At 46.8% G+C, this 21,923-nt stretch overlaps 1 pseudogene across 1 annotated transcript; it reads left to right on the top strand.

Annotated features, from left to right (window-relative positions):
* Positions 1-693: 693 nt before the first annotated feature.
* LOC112632377 lies at positions 694-20,141 on the top strand (annotated as a pseudogene). Its single transcript, XR_003121391.1, has 5 exons — positions 694-880; positions 8,996-9,161; positions 16,482-16,613; positions 17,755-17,897; positions 19,876-20,141. The product of XR_003121391.1 is annotated as a beta-crystallin B2-like (transcript).
* The last annotated feature ends 1,782 nt before the right edge of the window (positions 20,142-21,923 follow it).

Genomic DNA, 21,923 nt, shown 5'->3' with positions numbered 1-21,923 from the left:
AATACAAAAATTAGCCAGGCATGGTGGTATCTGTAATCCCAGCTACTCAGGAGCCTGAGGCAGGAGAATCACTTGAACCCAGGAGGCAGAGGTTGCAGTGAGCGGAGATCATGCCACTGCACTCCATCCAGCCTGGGCGACAGAGACTCCGCCTCAAAAAAAAAAAAAAAAAATCACAAAACAAAGCACTCCCTCTCTTCTCTCCTTCCTTCCCTTAGTCATCTATAGTTTCCGTCTCTTTGAATTTGGCCTATTCTAGACATCTTGAGAGGTGACAACGTACTGGCGGCCCTCGCTCGCTCTCAGCCTCCTCGGCCTCAGTGTCTGCTCTGGCCAGGCTTGAGGAGCCCTTCAGCCCACAATGCACTGTGGGAGCCCCTCTGGGCTGGCCGAGGCTAGAGCCGCCTCCCTCGCTTGCGGGCAGGTGTGGAGGGAGAGGCATGGGCGGGAACCAAGGCTGCGCGCGGCGCTCGCGGGCCAGCACCAGTTCCCGGTGGGCGCGGGCTCGGCGAGCCCAGCACTCGGCGCGGCCGCCCGGCCGGCGCCTCCGGCCCCGGGCAGCGAGGGGCTTAGCACTCGGGCCAGCAGCTGCGGAGGGGGCACCGAGTCCCCCAGGACTGCCGGCCCGCCTGCGCCGCGGGCTCGAATTTTCCCGCCTCCCCGCTGGGCAGGACTAGGGACCTACAGCCCGCCATGTCCAACCCTCCCCCCGCCCCGTCCGAGCGCCCCCCCTCTCTTGCGGTGGGCTCCCGCGCGGCCGGAACCTACCCTACTGGCGCCCGCGCCCGGTCCCATCGACCGCCCAAGGACGAAGGAGTGCAGGCTGCGGCGCGGGACTGGCGGGCAGCCGCACCTGCAGCCCTGAAGCCAGATCCACTAGGTGAAGCCAGTTGGGCTCCTGAGTCCGGTGGGGACTTGGAAAACTTTTGTGTCTAGCCGGAGGATTGTATATGCACCAATCAGCACTCTCTGTCTAGCTCAGTGTTCGTGGATGCACCAATCAGCACTCTGTGTCTAACTCGGGGATTGTAAAGGCACCAATCAGCACCCTGTTAAAACGGACCAATCAGCTCTCTGTAAAATGGACTAATCAGTGCTCTGTAAAATGGGCCAATCCGCAGAATGTGGGTGGGGTCAGATAAGGTAATAAAAGCAGGCTGCCCTCGCTAGCAGCGGCAATCTATGTGCGTCGCTTTCTGGCTGTTTGGGTCTACGGTGTGTTTATGGGCTGTAACACTCGACGCGGAAGTCAGCAACTTCCGTTTTTGAGACTTCCGTTTTTGAGACCAGTAAGACCACGAACCCGTCGGGAGGAATGGACAGCTCCAGACATGGTGCCTTAAGAGCTGTGTGACACCGCGAAGGTCTGCATCTTCACTCCTGAAGCCAGCGAGATCAGAAGGAAGAAACTCCAAACGTGTCCAAACGTGAGAAAGAACAAATGTCGGATACACCATCTTTAAGAACTGTAACGCTCACCCCGAAGGTCCGCAGCTTCATTCTTGAAGTCAGTGAGACCAAGAACCCACCAATTCCGGACAGAATCTCATGTAAGTAAAAACATGCAGTATTTGTCCCCTCATTGTTTTATTTCACTAAGCATATTTTATAAGGTTCATTCATGTAACAGCGTATGTCAACATTGAATTCATTTTATGGCTGAATAGTATTCTGATACAGATATACACATTATTTGGTTTGTCCATTTATTTGTTGATACTGGGTGTCAGTCAAGATTTTGTTGTTTCCACCTGTTAGCTACTGTGAATAATTTTGGTATGAACTTTGATATATAGATGTATGTTTGAGTTGCTGCACTTACTATATATATATATTTATACACTTTGCAGTGGAATTACTGGATCAGAGTAGTTTTATGTTTACAGTTTTGAGGCTCTACCAAACTTTCTCACAATGGGTAAATCACTTTTCATTTCCACCAGCAATACATAATTTTCAATTTCGTGGCATCCTTGTGAAAAGTTACTTTACTTTTCCTTTTTATCCCCCCACTACAACCACCCCAGAGTGTGAAGCTGTGTCTCACTATTGTTTTGATACATACTTCCTCATGCCTAATGATGTTGAGTATCTTTTTTGTACTTGCCCATTTGTATGTGTTTGGAGAAATACCTACTCAAGTCTTTTGCTCTTCCCCCCTTTTTTTTTCTTTTCTTTTTTTTTTTTTTTTGAGATGGTCCATCGCCAGGCTGGAGTGCAGTGACTCGATCTTGGCTCGCTGCAACCTCTGCCTCCCGGGTTCAAGCGATTCCTCTGTCTCAGCCTCCTGAGTAGTTGGGACTACAGGCATGCGCCACCACTTGGGTAATGTGTGTGGTTTTTTGGGGTTTTTTTTTGTATTTTAGTAGAGATGGAGTTTCACCATGTTGGCCAAGATGGTTTCCATCTCCTGACCTCGTGATCCACCTGCTTCAGCCTCCCGAAGTGTGGGGATTACAGGCGTGAGCCACTGTGCCTGGCCCTTTGCCCATTTTTTAACTGGGTTGTTTTCATTGTTGAGTTATGGGGTGCTTTACATACTGCGGATATGAATTCCCTTGTGAAATACGTAATTTGCAAAGGTTCTGTTCCATTGTATAAGTATAGATTGCCTTTCTGCTTTCTTGTTAGTCCATTGATGCACAATACTTGGCAAAAAATGTTTATCACATGTTACAATATGTTACATGTTAACAGTTACAAAAATATAGCTAATAATTCAAATATACTAATAATCACTTTAAATGTGCATGGTCTATATACGCTGAAAGACATAGACTAGAAGAGTGGATAAAAATATGCAAATATGTGTTCTCTACCAGAAACCCACTTCAAATATTAAAGACTCAGCAAAAGAGTTTTTTTTTTTCTTTTGTTTTTTGAGATGGAGTCTTGCTCTGTTGCCCAGGCTGGAGTGCAGTGGCGACTCCTGCCCAGGCTGGAGTGCAGCTCTGCTCACTGCAAGCTGTGCCTACTGGATTTATACCATTCTTCTGCCTCAGCCTACCAAGTAGCTGCGACTACAGGTGCCCGCCACCAGGCCTGGCTAATTTTTTGTATTTCTTAGTAGAGATGGGGTTTCACGTTGTTAGCGAGGATGGTCTTGATCTCCTGACCTTGTGATCCGCCTGCCTGGGCCTCTTCAAAGTGCTGGGATTACAGGCGTGAGCAACCGCGCCTGGCCAAGAACAGATTTAAAAAGACTACTGGGCGTGGTAGCTCATGCCCATAATGCCAGCACTTTGGGAGGCCGAGGTGGGCGGATTACCTGAGGTTGGGAGTTCAAGACCAGTCTGACCAACATGGAGAAACACCATCTTTACTGAAAATATAAATTAGCTGGGCCTGGTGGCACATGCCTCTGTAATCCGAGCTACTTGGGAGGCTGAGGGAGAGGAGAATCACTTGAACCTGGGAGGCGGAGGTTGTGGTAAGCCGAGATGGCGCCATTGCACTCCAGCCTAGCAGCTGAGCAAGACTCCTCAAATAAAAAAAAAGGCAAAGGCAACACTGTGGGCCATAAAATACCACAACTTATGTAAATGAGTAAAATTTCTAAAATATGCCGTCATACTGTTACAAAATTAAACTAGAATTCAGTAATAGAAAGATGAATGGAAAATCTCCAAGTATTTGGACATTAAATCACGTACTCTGCAAAATACATGGATCAAAGAAGACGCCTCAATGAAGTTGTAAAAATACATACATTTTTTTGAGATGGAGTTTCGCTCTTGTCACCCAGGCTGGAGTACAGTGGTGGGAGCTCAGCTCACTGCAACATCCCGCATCCTGGGTTCAAAGCGATTCTCCCACTTCACCCTCCCGAGTACCTGGGTCTACAGGTGCACACCACCACACCCAGCTAATTTTTGTGTTTTTAGCAGAGGCAAGGTTTCACCATGTTGGCCAGGCTGGTCTTGATCTCCTGACCTCAAGTGATCCATCTGCCTTAGCTGCCTCCCAAAGTGCTGGATTATGGACATGAGCCACCATACACAGCCGAAAAAATATTTTAAACACAATGAAATAAAAACGTACTTCGTTAAGATCTGTGGGATGCAGTCAAAGCAGGGCTCGGAGGGAAATTTGTAACTGAATGCCATGTGATCGATAAGAAAGACCTAAAGTCAATAACCTAAGCTTTTATTTTAGAAAACCAGAGAAAACAGAGCAGTGCAATAGAAAGCAGACGGAAGAATAGAAAATATTGCAGAAATCAATGGAATGAAGAAAATCAACAGAAAATGATCAAAACCAACAGCTATTTATATGAATAGATAAAAAAAACAATAAACCTCCAGTCAGGCTAACCACGAAGAAAGGAAGTCATAATGTACTAATAACTAAAAGAGAAGTCATCACTTGTGATTCTATGGGCATTGAGAAGACAATCTATGCCCACAAATTTGATAAACTTAGGAACTGATTCCTTCAAAGGCAGAAACTATAAAACTCCCCAAGGAGAAATTGATAAACTGAATAGACCTGTATCAGTTTTAGACATTGAATCGATGATTAGTAACTTCCAAAAAAAAAAAAAAAAAACCAGGCTCAGATGGTTTTACTGGTAAAGCCTACCAATTTTTTTTTTTTTTTTTGGAGATGGAGTCTTGCTATGTTGCCCAGGCTGGAGTGCAGTGGCATAATTTTGGCTCACTGCAGCCTCCGCCTCGTGGGTTCAAGTTACTCTCCTGCCTCTGCCTCCTGAGGAGCTGGGACTACAGGCACACACCGCCATGCCTGGCTAATTTTTGTATTTTTGGTAGAGACGGGGTTTCACCACGTTGGCCAGTCTGGTCTCAGACTCCTGACCTCACGTGATCCGCCTGCCTCGGCCTCCCAGAGTGCTGGGATTAAAGGTGTGAGCCACTATGCCTAGCAATCCTACCAAATTCTTACGTAGTTTTATCACGTAAGTGATCACAATCCTAAGTATTTATCCAGTTTAATTAAAAAATAGTCTGGGCTGGGCCTCCCTACTCGGGAGGCTGAGGCAGGAGAATTGCTTGAACCTGTGAGACGGAGGTTGCAGTAAGCTGAGATCGCGCCAGTGCTCTCCAGCCTGGGTGACAGAGCGAGACTCTGTCTCAAAAAAAAAAAAAAAAAAGTTGCTCCATTGATTGTATCCGATGGATCTAAATTTGCCTCCTATTTCACTTTGTGTCAAGAGCCCAAACTGTGAACCTAACTTTCTTTTACTGGTAGATAATAGAAAATATTTATTTATTTATTTATTTATTTATTTTTTTTTTTTGAGACGGAGTCTCGCTCTGTCGCCCGGGCTGGAGTGCAGTGGCCGGATCTCAGCTCACTGCAAGCTCCGCCTCCCGGGTTTACGCCATTCTCCTGCCTCAGCCTCCCAAGTAACTGGGACTACAGGCGCCCGCCATCTCGCCTGGCTAGTTTTTTGTATTTTTTAGTAGAGACGGGGTTTCACCGTGTTCGCCAGGATGGTCTCGATCTCCTGAGCTCGTGATCCACCCGTCTCGGCCTCCCAAAGTGCTGGGATTACAGGCTTGAGCCACCGCGCCCGGCCGAAAATATTTATTTTCATGCTCACTTTTTTTTTTTTTTTTTTTTTTGAGATGGAGTCTCGCTCTGTCTCCAGGCTGTAGTGCAGTGGCACAATCTCAGCTCACTGCAACCTCTGCCTTCTGGGTTTAAGTGATTCTCCTGCCTCAGCCTCCCGAGTAGCTGGGACTACAGGCAAGTGCCGCCACACCTGGCTAATTTTTGTATTTTTAGTAGAGATGGGGTTTCACCATGTTGGCCAGGCTGGTCTTGAACGCCTGACCTCGTGATCCGCCTACCTGGGACTCCCAAAGTGCTGGGATTACAGGCGTGAGCCACTGCACCCGGCCATGCTTGATTCTTAAAAGTCATAAAAACAATCAAATAGGATCCTGGGGGGAAAAAAAAAAAAAAACGTTGAGATAAAAAGGCACAAATATGAAAAAGTCATAAATGTAGATTAAGTGAAATAAGTCAATCTGAAAAAGCTCCATACTCTACAATTCCAAATCTATAAGCTTTCTGGGAAAGAAAAACTAGAGGGACAGTATAAACATCGGTGGTTGCTGAGGGATCTGGAAAAGGGGGAGAGAAGTTAATAGCTGAAACTCAGGTAATGTTCAGGGTGTAAAACTATCTTGTAATGGTAATGAATGGCATTATTAGTTTGTCAAAACTTTTAGACTACCAAAACCCAGACTGAACCTTAATGCAAACTCTGGCCTTTAGTTACTAGCAATGTATCAGTAATGGTTCACTCATTGTAACACATGGACCACACCCATGTAAAAGGTGGTTAAGAAAAGCAAACTGGGGGAGGAGGGTCTGAGAACCTTCTGTACTCTGTTCAATTTCTACGTTCATATAAAACTGTCCTACATAAACTCTTTAGTTTTAAAACTCTGGCAACACTTTCAGGAAGAGATCCATCTCAGCTAATGTTTAATGTGAGCTAAATATTCAGACTTTCAATTGAGATGTTTTCTGTTTAAAGTGAATGAAACTTGTAGTTGTAAATATGCCATTACTTCTATAGTTGTAGTAGTGGCAACTGACTTAAAGTTGCACATATGAAATAAAAGAAATACGACACAACATTTTTAAAGTTTTGTGTAGGCCTGGTGCGGTGGCTCACGCCTGTAGTCCCAGCACTTTGGGAGGCCGAGGCAGGTGGATCACCTGATGTTAGGAGTTTGAGACCACCCTGGCCAACAGGGCGAAACTCCGTCTCTACTAAAAATATAAAAATTAGCCAGGCATGGTTAATTTTTGTCTCCTGGATGACAGGCGGATGCCTGTAGTTCCAGCTACTCAGGAGGCTGAGGCAGGAGAATCGCTTGAACCCAGGAGACAGAAGTTGCAGCAAGCTGAGATGGAGCCACTACACTCCAGCCTGGGCTACAAGAGTGAAACCCCATCTCAAAATAAATAGTGTTGTATTAAATGCGAAATGCTTAACCAACTGGAATCACTCTGCTTGAATGAACTTAATAAAATAACCGCAGTACCTTTGATTGATATGCACACTCATTATTTGCCTAGTCAGAAGTTTTTGGATGGTCTGCTTCCAGGGAGAAATATCGACTGCACTGATTACTGGTGAGTGTTGTTGGGCCAGAAGTTGTTGGATGCTCAGATTGGAGTCGGCAGAGGCTCCGCCAGTTCCTCAGGAATTACTTTTATGTTCGGGATGCAAGATCTTAGGAAATTACAAAAAAGATAGCTGTTGAAATCTTACAGGCAGAAGACCATAGATAAGTTAGTAATACTTTATGCACAGATCAAACCTTTCTTTCTTTTTTTTTTTTTTTGAGATGGAGTCTTGCTATGTCGCCCAGGCTGGAGTGTAGTGGTACAATCTGGGCTGAGTGCAATCTCTGCCTCCTGGGTTCAAGTGATTCTCCTGCCTCAGCCTCCCAAGTAGCTGGGATTACAGACATGCGCCACCACATGCGGCTAATAATTTTATATTTTTAGTAGACATAGGGTTTTACCATGTTGGCCAGGCTGGTCTCAAACTCCTGACCTCAGGTGATCCACCTGCCTCAGCCTCCAAAAGTGCTGAAATTACAGGCATGAGCCACCACGCCGTGCTCACAGATCAAACTTTTGATCCAATTTTTTACCACCTGCTTAGTACAGCCACCTGAATCAGAGTTAGTCCCTACAGAGAGAGAGATCTTTTTGAGATGGGGTCTTGCTCTGTTACCTAGGTGGCAGTGCATTGGCATGCTCATGACTCACTGCAGCCTCGACCTCCAGGGCTCCAGTGATCCTCCCACCTCAGCCTCCCAATTACCTGGAACCACAAGCACGTACCACCATACGGGGCTAATTTCTAAAAGTTTTTTGTAGAGGTGGGGTCTCCCTAAGTTGCCCAAGCTGGTCTTGAACTCTTGCCCTCAAACTCTATCCTCTTGCTTTGGCCTCCCAAACTGTTGGGATTACAGGTGTGATCCGCTGTGCCTGGTCCTCCTAGAAAGACCTTGCAGTGTGGGTAGCACTTAAAATGGAACAGACTGATGTTATAGGCAAATGCCTTTCTTTAGATGAGAATGTAGAAAGGAAGCAGAGCAGACTGACCAAAAACACGGAGCCTGGTGCCTAATGAATAGCCTGGATTCAAATCCTATGAGAAGCTGTACATACCTAGGAATGTTATATGAATCTCTCTCCTTCAGTCCCTGTTCTGAGACACACAAAATGTTAGGCCGAGCACGGTGGCTTATGCCTATAATCCCAGCACTTTGGGAAACCGAGGCAGACGGATCCCCTGAGGTCAGGAATTTGAGACCAGCCTGATCAACATGGTGAAAAACCGTCTCACTAAAACATAAAAATTAGCCGGGCGTGGTGGCAGGCACCTGTAATCTCGGCTATGTGGGAGGCTGAGGCAGGAGAATGGCTTGAACCCAGAATGCAGTGGTTGCAATGAGCCGAGATCCGTTCATGGCACTCCAGCCTGGGCAATAAGAGTGAAACTCTGTCTCAAACAAAAAATAAATGTCAATGTGGTCCCTCTTATGATACAAGGTTAACATTGAATTCAGGGTAAAGCCTTAAGAAGACTGGGACCAGCCCGGAGTGGTGGCTCACGCCTGTAATCCCAAGACTTTGGGAGGCTGAGGCTGGTGGATAATGAGGTCAGGAGATCGACACTACCCTGGCTAACACGGTGAAACCCTGTCTCTACTAAAAATACAAAAGAAGTGAGACCCTGTCCGGGGAAAGAAAAAAAAAAAACTTCACAGGGGGAGGTCCACATGCATAGGTTGGGGAGTTCCTGCTCTCTGGTGTCACACAACGCACCCTTCTACCCTACCTAGACTGGCGTGGGGTGATGCCTACCCTGAGGCTGATCATCCCACACTGTGACTGGCAGGGGGCGCTAAAACAGCCTTTTCTGCCCCACATGGTGCGCATGCGTGTTCTCACCGCAGACACTGCATGGAGTGCGTGGCGTGGCGTCCGGAATGAGTAGGAAAGCGGCTCCGGTTCCTTCAGGACGCGCTTCAGGGGGCACCGCGGCGGTTTGGGGACGACTTGGAGCCCCGTCCTAGGGAGAAAACAGCTCCTGTCTGTGGCCCTGACTGCTTAGGCGGGGGTTGCGTGCGGCTCAGCTTGTCCAGGGCATTGTTTTCTACGCGGTGAGTACAGAAGCTTGGTTCCTCCAATGTTCCCTTTATTCTCATCTTCTCCATTGTTTTCCTCTTTTTTAGTATTTTGGTATTTGTCTTACCATGAGTTTTGTTCCCTGAGGGCTTTTGAGGGTGGCAAGTGTAGCAGACTGTGGTATTTTTGGGGTTTGAGGACTTTTTCTGAGGGAACCTGTCCCGTATAGATGGGGAGAGAGGAAAGCCCCAGGAGGAAGGGGAAGCCCGGCCCAGGTGGGAGTTGGGACTAGGCCTGGGTGTTTGGCTGCCCCCTGGCCAGGCCTCAGACGGAGGAAAAGAGATGCCAGCTGCCTCCAGGATTTGATGAATTTTTAAATTTGCCTTCGCGCCATCGGGACACATCGGGACTTTTTCACCGCCCCCATCCCCCCCCCCCCCCCCCGGCCTTCAGGGAAGCCTGTGTCCCCTTCAGTCCCTCTGGTCACGACCACCGGGGCGGGGAGGTACACCCAGGTGCAAGCCTGACAGGGACTTGTCCCTGGTGACGGGGAAGCTGAGCACCTGGTTCTGTCCATGCTGCTCAGTGTTGTCTCCCCTGTGCAGCAATGTCTATGCTGGGTCCTGCCCAGTTTGGGGTTGATGATCTTGTTGTTGTTATTGCTGTTGGGCGCTGTGAAGGTATTGCGTATTTTTTGTAACAGTCCCTTAGGAGATACATGCTCCCCCCAAACTTTTTCCCCATTGGTAGGATTGGTTTTCATTTGGTTCACTGTTTTCTTTCCGTACAGAAGCTTTCCAGTTGGTTGTAGCCCCACGTGGTGGTTTTTGCTTTTGTTACCTATGATTCGCTTTCCCGATTTAAAGGATAAATATATTCACAAGCCATTCCATTCTCCATGAGGTTTTACTCTCTGCTTTTTTTTTTTTTTCGTTTTTTCTTTTCGCGTTTCCAGCCTGTGAGCCTAGATGCAAGTTGCCCCAAAACTTAAGTGCTCCACCATCCCCCACCCCCTTTTTTCTTACAGACGTTTGATGATGATGTATAATTTCAGGTCTTGTGTTTAGGTCTTCAATCCATTTCGAGTTGATTTTTGTGTGTTCTATACCAGAAGGGTCCTATTTCATTCTTTTTCATATAAACATCCGTTTTCTCAAAACCATTTAATGAAGAAAATCCTATCCCCCATTGAGGCTTTGTGATCTCTGATACTGTTTTCATTTGCTTTGGAGGTATACCCAGTAGTAGGATTGCTAGATCGTATGGTAGTTGCATTTTCAATTTTTTGAGGAATTCACTTTTTCTTTTTTTTTTTTTTTGAGAGGGAGTCTCACTCTGTTGCCCCAGCCGGAGTGCAGTGGTGTGGTCTCAGCTCACTGCAGTGTTTGCCTCCCAGGTTCAAGTGATTTTCCTGCCTCAGCCTCCTGAGTAGCTGGGACTATAGGCATATGCCCACCACGCCCGGCTAATTTTTTGTATTTTGAGTAGAGACGGGGTTTCTCTGTGTTATCAGGATGGGCTCGATCTCCTGACCTCGTGATCTGCCTGCCTTGGCCTCCCAAAGTGCTGGGATTACAGGCCTGAGCCACCGCGCCTGGCCTACAACTTTTTCCATAGTGTATGTCCTAATTTATCTTTACATCAACAATGCATAAGATTTTCCCTTTATCCAAATCCGCACCAGCATTCTTTTTAATTTTAAAGATATTTTCAGTTACATTTATTCCAGTAGGTGTGGGATGGTACCTGAATGTGGTTATGGAGTACATTCTTTTCTAATGTATAGTAATGTTGAGGACCTTTTATGTGTTTGTGCATTTTATGTCATTTTTGCAGCGATGTCAGTTCAGGTTTTCTGCCTGATTTCAGTTTGGGTGTGTATTTTTTATGCTATTTGGTTTTTTTTTTTTTCTGTGTACGTGTTTGATAACAACCAGTTATCACTTCTATGATTCCCTCCTATTTTCTCATAATCTTTTTCTTTTTTGAGACAGGTCACTCTCACCCAAGCTGGAGCACCGTGGCACATCACAGGACCATGTATATTGGAATATTGGCTACCTACAGCTTTGCAGCGCAATTTGATATCAGGAATTGTGAGTCCTCCAACTTAGTTTGTATTTCTCAGGGTTCCTTAGATGTTCAGGACTGTTAGTGGTTCCATGTTAATATTAGCATTGTGTATTTAAACTTTTTTTTTTTTTTTTTTGACGGACTCTTGCTCTTTCGCCAGGCTGGAGTGCAGTGGCGTGATCTCGGCTCACTGCAACCTCCACCTCCTGGGTTCAAGCGATTCCCCTGCCTCAGCCTCCTGAGTAGCTGGAACTATAGGCGTGTGCCACCACACCCGGCTGATTTTTTTTTTTCTTTTGTATTTTAGTAGAGACGGGGTTTTATCATGTTGGCCAGGATGGTCTCTATCTCTTGACCCTGTAATCCACCTGCCTTGGCCTCCCAAAGTGCTGGGATTACAGGCGTGAGCCACCGAGTCTGGCCCGCCCCCACCCCCCATTCCCCTGCTTTGTTTTTTGAGATGGAGTCTCACTCTGTCAAGAGGCCAGAGCACAATAGCATGACCTCGGCTCACTGCAACCTCCGCCTCCTGGGTTCAAGTGAGCCTCCTGCCTCAGCCTCCTAAGTAGCTAGGACTACAGGCGTGCGCTACCATGCCCAGCTAGTTTTCGTATTTTTAGTAGAGACGGGTTTCACCATGTTGGCCAGGATGGTCTTGATCTCCTGACCTCCTGATCTGCCCGCCTTAGCCCCCCAAAGTGCTAGGATTAAGGCGTGAGCCACTATGCCTGGCCTGTACTTCTTAAATGTTTTGTCTATAATAAGGCACATAAACAGAGGGTATCCTGGGACTTTTTTTTTCTCATCTAAGACACTTGTTTTTGTTTCTGTCTGTTTTGAGACAGTCCTGCTCTGTTGCCCAGGCTGGAGTGCAGTGGCATGATCTTGGCTTCCTGCAACTTTTGGCTTCTGGGTTCAAGTGATTTTTGTGCCTCAGCCATCTTAGTAGCTAGAATTACAAGTGTGTGCCACCATGCCCAGGTAATTTTTGTATTTTTTAGTGGAGATGGGGTTTTGCCATGTTGGCCAGGCTGGTCTCGAACTTCTGGCCTCAAGCAATCCGCCCACCTCAGCCTCCCAAGGTGCTGGGATTACACACATGAGTCACCTCACCCAGCCTCATCTGGGACATTTTGATACATGTGTATTGTTGGTGATGATCAAATCAGGGTACTTAGCATAACTATTCCCTTCTACAGGTGTTATTTCTCTGTGGTGAGAACACTCAAAATTGTTCCCTTCTAGCTTTTTTGAAAAATACAATATTGTAACCAGAGTCACCCAGCTGTGGAACAGGACACTAGAATGTATTCCTCCCAAAACTTTGTTTCCATCACCAATCCCTTCTATCCTCCCCTCCTTCCCCAGCCTCCGGAGACCACTCCTGTTCTTTCTGCTTCTTGAAGGTTAAGTTTTTGGATTCAACATAAGCGAGGTCATGCAGTGTTTGTCTTCCTGTGCTTGGCTTATTTAACAGAATGTTTTCTGGGTTTGTTGGTGTTGCCCTAAATGAAAATTGCAATTTTTTTTTTATGGCTGAAGAGTATATCATTGTATAGATGTACTACATTTTCTTTATCCTTCATCTGTGGGTGAACAGGTAGGCGGATTCCATCATCCTAGCTATTGTGAATAGCGATGGAATAGACATGGAAAGGCAGGTGTCTCTTCAAAATACTGATTTGCTTTGACTGTGTAGCTAGTAGTAGGATGAATAGATCATATAGTATTGGACTTTGAGTGTTCTGAGGAATCTGCAACTGCTTTCCATAGTGTATGTAGTAATTGACCCTCCCATGAACACTTCTTTTTCCTGGAAATTCACACCAGCTTTTGTGTTTGTATTTTTATTTCTCATATTCATTTCAAATAAGAGATGCTTTGTATGGTTTTGATTTCCATTTTTTGCAGAAGTAGTAATGTTAACCACGTTTCTGTAAAGATAGAGTCAGTCTTGTGTCTTCTTTGCCAAAAAATCTATTCAGGCTCTTTGCCCAATTTTGGTTCGGTTACTAGTTTCTCTTTCATTTAGTTTTTTTGCTAGTTACTAGTGTTAGTAGCCTGTGCCTTTTGTAAAACAAGGCCTTATCAGCTGTATGTTTCCCGAAACTTTCTTCTCATCTTTGCAATGCTGGTTTTGTTTTTGTTTTTTCTCTGCCCCCTCCCCGCCGATGGAGTCTTGCTCTGTCACCCAGGCTGGAGTGCAGTGGCACAATCTCAGCTGACTGCAGCTTCCACCTCCCATGTTTAAGCAATTCTGTGGCCTCAGCCTCCTGAGTAGCTGGGATTACAGGCACGCACCACCATGCCCGGTCTAGGATGCCTTCTCTTTGGGTTCGTTTGTTCTCTCCTGTGCAGAGGCTCTAATGTTGTACTTAGTCTCTCATGTTTACATTTCCATTTGTTAGCAGTGATTTCAGTGTCCCATCCAAAAAAAGAGATTGTTAAGCCATTTTATTGTCTATGCATATTTTCCCCCTAATTTTTCCTTTTCTTTTTTCTTTTTGCAACCTGTGTACACAGGGTCAAGTTTCCCCCAAACATACACTTATCCCATATTATCTCTTTGGAGTGTTTTGCTTTCAGGATTGAATTTAACTGTTCGATTTATTTTTTGTAAATTTTTGTGTATTGGGCAACACAGGGGTGCTATTTCAGTCTTTTGCACATGACTTACCCAGTTTTTTCAATTGTTGTGCCTTTGGTGTGATTTTGAAAAATGTGTGCCCTAAATACAATTTTGGGTTGATTACCTGGCTCTCTCATTTTGTCCATTCAGTTGTCTTTCTGTGTTTATGCCAGTCCATGATTGCCTGGATAACTGTAGGTTTTATCTATCATCCACCTATCTATCTGTCTATAATATATCCTAATCCTTTTTTAAGACAGGTTATCGCTCTGTCACTCAGGCTGGAATGCAGTGGTGCGATCTTGGCTCATTGCAGCCTTGAACCTCCCATGCTCAAGTGATCCTCCCTCCTCAGCCTCCCAAGTAGCTGGGACTGCAGGTGTGCACCACCATGCCCCACTAATTTTTTGTACTTTCTGTAGAGGTGTAGGGTTTTGCCATATTGCCCGGACTTCTCTCGAACTCCTGGTCTCAAGTGATCTGCCTGCCTCAGCCTCCCAAAGTGCTGTGATTATAGGCAGGAGCCACTGTGCCTGGGGCAACCCTGTTTCTTTTCTTTTCTTTTTTTTTTTTTTTTTTAAGATCAACTTTTATTTGGATTAAATTGCAGGTTAGTTACATGTGAACCTTTGACGTTGAGGCTTGTGGTCATTGACCGCATCACCATCACCCAAGCAGGGAGCAAAGTGCCAGTCAGGTGGTTCTTCCGCCCGCACCCCCTTTCTGCCTCCTTTTTTCATCTGATAGTCCCCAGTGTCTATTGTTTGCATCTTTATGTTCAAATGTATTCACTGTGTAGCTCCCACTCATAGTGAGAACATGCAGTGTTTGGTTTTCTGTTCTTGCCTTGGTTTGCTAAACATAATAACCCCCAGGTCTTATCCATGCTGCTTAGGACAGGATTGTGTGTTCTTACGGCTGCATAGTATTTTGTGGTGTGTATGCACCACATTAAAAAAAAAAATCAAATCCACTGTTGCTGGTCACCTAGGATGCTTCCAAGTCTTCGTTCTTGTGAATGGCACGGCCATGAATGCAGGAGAGCATGTGTCTTTTTGATGGAAGGATTTATTGTCCTTTGGGTAGATACCAAGTAATGGAATTGCTGGGTCTGATGGTAGTTCTGTTTTAAGTTCTTTGAGAATCTCTACACTGCTTTCCACAGTGTGAACCTTTTTTCACATTCCCCAAGAGTGTAGCAGTGTTCCCTTTCCTCTACTGCCTCACCAGCATGTTTTAATTTTGGAAAAATGGCCATCTGACCAGTGTGGGATGGTATCTCATTGTGTTTCTGAGTTGCATTTCACTGATCAGTGACGTTGTGCATTTTTTCATGTCAGTTGGGCACTTGAACGTCTTTTTCTATTTTTGAGACAGTATCTCACTCTTGCCCAGATTGGAGTGCAGTGGTGCGATCTTGGCTCACTGCAACCTCCGCCTCCCAGGTTCAAGCGATTCTTCTGCGTCAGCCTCCTGAGTAACGGGGATTACAGGTGCCTGCCACTATGCCCAGCTAATTTTTGTATATTTTAGTAGAGATGGGGTTTCACCATGTGGGCCAGGCTGGTCTCGAACTCCTGACTTTGTGATTCACCTGCCTTGGCCTTTCAAAATCTGGGATTAAAGGCATGAGACACCATGCCTGGCCAGTGTTTTTGTAGTTTTAGTAGAGATAGAGTCTCACCATGTTGGCCACACTGGTCCCGAACTCCTGACCTCAGGTGATCTACCTGCCTCAGCTTCCCAGAGTGCTGGGATTATAGACATAAACCGTGGTGCCCAGCCCCTTGACAACTGTTTCTAAGGACCCATTGCTAAAGGAGAGTTGCTAGATCAAGACTACTCTTCCAAAAGAGGATAATAAACATTTCCTCTTTCGTTAATAACTTAGATTATTCCTCTGAACAGCCGTTACTGCACATTGCTGAAATGTTTGCCTCTGCACTGGCTGGCCACAGAATGCTAATCATTTTGAGATTTGTGTTTTCTTTCTTCTGTTTTCTGCCTTCCTCTAAGCCATGCCTGACCTGAAGGCCATCCCTCCCTCTTTAATGTACTATTTTTCTTCTAATGTGGATCTACAAAACCAGAGTTTGGGCAGAGTCTAACAACAGGGACAAGAGAAGAAACAGATCCAAAGAGAGGAGTTTGGGCACAACCGAGGGGTTCTGGGGTCAGTTCTCAGTGGTGAAGGCTGACTGTGCATCTCTCTCCCCAGCTCCACTTGCAGCCGTGCCATAGCTTGAAATCTGCCACAGTGGGAGCATTTACACCATGGAAATTGGCAAACGCTGCAAATCAAGAGTGTTACTTTTTGTTTTGCTTTTATGAGAGTTGGCTGTTAACTTACCAGCATGCTATTGGCTTTAGTGCATGGCGTCTATATATTGGTATTTGTTGCGGGCCGTTACTTAGACCGCCTTCTTATTTCTTACCTGTGTTCCAGGTGGTTAAAGGCAACATAGCACTGAGTTCTGGATAACTGAGGGGACTGTGCACTTGGATTTGCTGTGCTAAGGTTCGGGTGGGGCTACTACATCTTGCCGAGTTGGGCAAAAGTGAACCCCAGGGGCCAATGTGAGTAGCCAGGATCCTGCCATAGGAAGCTTGGAGTGGAACTGACCTGCCCCCTTTCTCTCTGTCTCCATGGCAGCTGGGTGGGCTATGAACAGGCCAACTGCAAGGGCGAGCAGTTTGTGTTTGAGAAGGGCGAGTACCCTGGCTGGGACCGTGGACCAGCAGCCAGAGGACGGACTCCCTCAGCTCCCTGAGGCCCATCAAAGTGGTGAGCCCCCTGCCATCATTCTGTTTCCTCTCTCTGCCCATCATCCTACTTTGTCTCTGCCACCTTGGAGCCGGAGGTCCTGAGACCAGGAAGGAGCCTGCCCCTCTAGCATTGTGCCCCTTCTGATTGGTGAGGAACCTCCTCACTGGGTGACCTTGCAAAAGTCATTTTACTTCCCTGAGCCTCAGTTTCTTCATCTGTAAAATGGGCATATTGGTATCTACTGTCCTGAGATTCCAATGTGCTTATTAGCTTGAGGGTTGTCACGCTGCGCAACTCCAGGGGGCTCCAATCACAAGACTATGAAATGCTCCAGAGGGCACTATTCACATTCTATTTTATGTGGTTGGTACCCCCCACCCCGCAGGGTTGGGCAACTCCCATCACAGAGTCATTGCTCAATAATCAATAGCCGTCCGAAATACAAGAAATTCTGAGTTCAGGACTGGAGGAGAAGGTGGTTTAGCTCTTCTTCAAGACTCATGCCAGTGTGAGTTTTCAGTGCTTCTGAGATCCTGATTCTTACTAGTGTGTGAGTGTGTAAACTGTCGGGGAGGGGACAGGGCCCATCACTGCTCAGTTACACTCCCAAACCCTCCAAGCCCAGTCTAGCTCCTCCCAGGACCTACTGGAAGGTTGGAGAACACTGGACTTCACACCCCACAGACCCAGGTTGCCATGTTGGCTGTGCTGCTCCCAGCTCTGTGACCTTGAGCACGTCATTTGACCTCTCTGTGCCTTGTTTTTCTCATCTGCCAAATGGCATAATTATGAGTGTGCCTGTGTGTGTGTGCGTGCCTGTGTGTGCATGTGTGGGTGTGCACTTGTGAGTGGGTGGTAGATCATAGCTGCCATTTATAAAAGAGAAACTTGAGGCATAGGAGGAAAAAATGACATTTCAGAATCAAATATTCCCCAAAGTGTAGCATCTCAGAGTGTCTGTTACATGAAAATGGCCCAGTAGAAACTTAACAAATGGCTGCGATCCAACAGCAGTTGTCATAGACACGTGGTAGGTGCACTGGGCAGAGAGTGATGTGTGGGACATGGGGATCCCAACTCTGGGGCATGAGCATGGGGTGGGAAGGCCAACCCTGGGCCCCGTCACCCATACTCACTTACCCATATCCTCTGCCAATAGGACAGCCAAAAGCACAAGATCATCCTCTATGAAAACCCCAACTTCACCGGGAAGAAGATGGAAATCATAGATGACGACGTACCCAGCTTCCACGCCCACGGCTACCAGGAGAAGGTGTCATCTGTGCGGGTGCAGAGTGGCACGTGTAAGTGCATTGCCAGCCCTGGCTCACCCTGCCCCAGGAACTGAGACTCTCGGGTCCTAAGTCCTGCTCTGCTCTGTATACACTGGTGATCTTGCACACATCAGTGTACTCTGCTGACCTCTGGCTTCCCTCTGGAAAGTAAATGGGAATTCTCTGCCCACAGGTGGCTTACAGCCCCTGAATTTCTCTCTAGAGCTGCCTTTGGGGAAACGGCCTTTGGAGTGGAGAAACCTTGGCCTTTACCTCAGCCCCAGTGAGCAAGACATGTATGTCAGAGGGGCAAGTTGAGGCAGAGGGAGGATTAGGTTGAGGCAGGAGGGAAGGAATGAGTTGAGTAGTCTGAAAGCTGTGAGAAGCAGGAGGACCAGCCCATGCTGCCTTTGACCGCATGTGTCCCTAAGTTTGGGAACAGGAGGTGTCATTTTCCTCTGAATGGAAGTTCCTGGGCACATCGACCCTGGCCATCAGCAATGGAGGATTTCTCATGATAAAAAATTTGGATTCCATGAGGGGTCCACAGATGAGCTTTGGGCAGTGGTGTGCTGAACAGCTTATACCAGCTTGTAAGAACTTTTTTTTTTTTTTTTAAATTGAAATGGAGTCTTGTACTGTCACCCGGGCTGGAGTGCAATAGAACAATCTTGGCTCACTGCAGCCTCTGCCTCCCAGGTTCAAGCAATTCTTCTGCCTCAGCCTCCCAAGTAGCTCCAATTACAGGTGCCCACTACCAAGCTCAGCTAATTTTTTGCATTTTTAGTAGAGACGGGGTTTCACTGTGTTGACCAGGTTAGTCTCAAACTCCTGATGTCAAGATCTGCCCACCTCAACCTCCCAAAGTGCTGGGAGTACAGGTGTGAGCCACCGCGCCCAGCCTGGAACCAACTCTTACATTTTCAGAATTTGTGTGAACTGGTTGACTAATCATTGGTAGCTTGAAACCAGCCACAGTGGGTGCATTTACAGCATAGAAATGAGCAAGTGCTATGAATTAAGGCTCTTTCCCCCCAACAGAACCAGTTTAGCCAAACATACTGGCTTCTTGGGGTTTGTCAAACTCCTAAAGTGGTGTGCAAAGTTCTGTGCTCCTGTTCCCCTTCATTTCCTCTTTCCCTTCATTCATTCATTGATTCATTCATTCAGTTTGTCAGTGCTGCCATATGCTAGGCATTGTGTTAGGTGCCGATGGTGAAGGAGATTAAAGAGTTTTGGCTTCTGCCCTGTGTAGCCAACAGTCTAGAAGGGGCAACTGTTAATTTAAGAATCCACATGAGTCTAAGCTACTTCCTTGGAGAAAAGATTCTTGAGCTGAGATCTCAAGGAACAGTTAGGAATTGTGGGGGTAAAGAGGCCAAGGAAGGGCATCCCAGGCAACAAGAGCAGCATGTGCAAAGGCCCTGTGGTGTGTGTCGGGGGAGCCTGGTAGGTCTGAGAAACTCTACAGTAAAGGCCACTGGCTGGAATGCAGAGATGAGGGAGCGTAAGAATGCGAAGGTAGTGCTGGAGATGTCCACAGAGACTGGCCAGGCAGGTCCTTGCAGGCCAGGCCTGTGTGACGTTTTCTGGAGAGAAGACCAGCACTTTCATTAAGTAGCTCCTGGAACCTCCCCCAACTCTTCTTTGGCCTTGCAGCTGGGCTTGGAGGTGGGATAGGAGTGGATGGAGATGGTTCAAAGGCCTGGCTTATTCTAAACTTCAGTGAGCTTAAGATACCACCCCCTTGCTCTGACCCCAGTACCAGGCCTTCAGTCAAAATTTGCTTCAGGAGGCAGTGAGCTCCCTGTCAAGAGAAGGAAGAAAGCAGAGGCTCAGTGCTGGAAGGGTGGGGTGGAAAGGGTGTCCTGCTTACCCCTGGGAAGTGGCAGTGGTTGGGAGGCTTCACCCTTCCTAGTGGCTTATGGATGCTCTCTCCCCTCGCTTCTCTCTTGTTTCTCTTCCTGTTCCCCCGGTTCACCCTCCCCTCACCTCTGGTCCTGCAGGTGGGTTGGCTACCAGTACCCTGGCTACCGCGGACTGCAGTACCTGCTGGAGAAGGAGACTACAAGGACAGCAGCGACTTCAGGGCGTGTCACTCCCAGGTACAGTCCATGTGCCACATCCGCGATATGCAGTGGTACCAATGTTGGCGCCTTCCACTCCTCCAACTAGTGCCCTCCCCACCATGCCTCCTTCCCAGGACCCAGGCCTGCTGCCCAGGAACCCTCCAGACCTCGCAGAGAGTGAGTAAAGTATGACTTGCAACTTGTCTGCTGTGGGTCTTTGATCTCCCCTGGCAGCTGGGGTGTGTGTATATGCGTGCGCACGCGCGTGTGTGTATGTGATAGAAATAAGAATTGCCAAGTATCTGGGCTAGGAATAGGGCAACAGAACCCTTAGGGAGTCTTATGGTTCTCTGCAGCTGCTTAGCTCTTAACTGTGTGAGCTTGGACACAGTGCCCAACCTCTCTGAGCCTTTGTTTCTTCACCTGACTTGCAATTCCCTTGCCTCTTGAGTGACTGGCTGGTCTTGGGATCCCTGAACATTTGTGATCTGCCTGCCTCAGCCTCCCAAAGTACTGGGATTACAAACATGAGCCACTGCACCCGGCCAACCTTGAAGAAATTATTTCTAATCCCCAGTCACAAAGAAATTCCCTAATACACTTATTTCTCTAAACTTTTTAAACATTTGCTCTTTACATTTGCGTTCTTAATCCTTCTGGAGCTGATTCTTGTATATGGTGTATGGTAGAGATTCAGTGTTTTGTTTTTTTTTTCTCTTTGGAAGTCCAGTGTCAATTCATGAAGGAGTCCATTTGCTGCACTGCGGCGCAGTCACCTTGCTGTCCTATCCCCTTCCCCACAGATGGGGTGATTTTATGGGCTGTCTTTTCTGTTCCTGTAGTCTGTGTATCCCTGCACTCTTGCCACATTGTTAATGACTATTGCTTTGTAGTCAGTGTTGAGGTCCCTAAAACGGGGGCCCTCAAACCCTGGGCCTCCCAGGGCCTGAAATGGGGGTTGCACAGCAGGAGGTGGGCATTACAGCCTGAGCTCCGCCTCCTGTCAGACCAGCGGTGGCATTAGATTCTCACAGGAATGCAAACCCTATTGTGTGAACTGCACGTGCAAAGGATCTAGGTTGCATGCTCCAATGAGAATCTAATGTCCGCTGCCCACAGCCCGTGAAAAATGGTCTTCCACAAAATCGATCCCTGCTGCCAAAACATTCGGGGACCACTGCCCTATAACATGATTCTTCTTTAGGAATGTTTTAGATGTTCTTTCCCCTTTAGGACTCCATTTAGAAGCGTTCCCTCACATTTGGAAAAGTGGAAAACCTTGTTGAATGAGGTAAAGTGGTTCAAATGATTATCATAAAGGTAGAAACCAGTAAGTGCTCCATATACACCATAGAATACTATGCAGCCATAAAAAAGAATGAGTGCATGTCCTTTGTGGAAACATGGATGAAGCTGGAAACCGTCATTCTCAGCAAACTGACACAGGAACAGAAAACCAAACACCACATGTTCTCACTCATAAGTGGGAGTTGAAAAACGAGAACACATGGACGCAGGGAGGGGAACATCACACACCCAGGCCTGTCGGGTTGGGGGGCAAGGAGAGAGCATTAGGACAAATACCAAATGCATGCAGGGCTTAAAACCTAGACGATGGGTTGATGGGTGCAGCAAACCACCATAGTACATGTATACCTATGTAAGAAACCTGCACATTCTGCACACGTATCCCAGAACTTAGAAAAAAACAGTTAAGTGCTCAATAAATGTTACTGTCATCTATTTCTTCATTCATTCTTCAACCAATACCTACTGCGTGCCTATTTGGATACTTGGCTTAGTACCTGGGTGATGAAATAATCTACAACAAACCCCCATGACACGAGTTTATAACAAACCTGCACATGTACCCCCAAACTGAAAAGTTAAAAAACAGAATCCACACAAGTCTAAGGTACTTCCCTTGAGGAAAAGACTCCAGCTGAGATCTCAAGGAAGAGTAGAGGTTGCAGGGCTAAAGAAGA

This window comes from Theropithecus gelada, chromosome 10 (assembly GCF_003255815.1).
Source record: "Theropithecus gelada isolate Dixy chromosome 10, Tgel_1.0, whole genome shotgun sequence".
NCBI classification, from domain to species: domain Eukaryota; kingdom Metazoa; phylum Chordata; class Mammalia; order Primates; family Cercopithecidae; genus Theropithecus; species Theropithecus gelada.
Note: the sequence above shows the minus strand (reverse complement) of the source record. Positions and strands in the feature narration are given on the sequence as shown.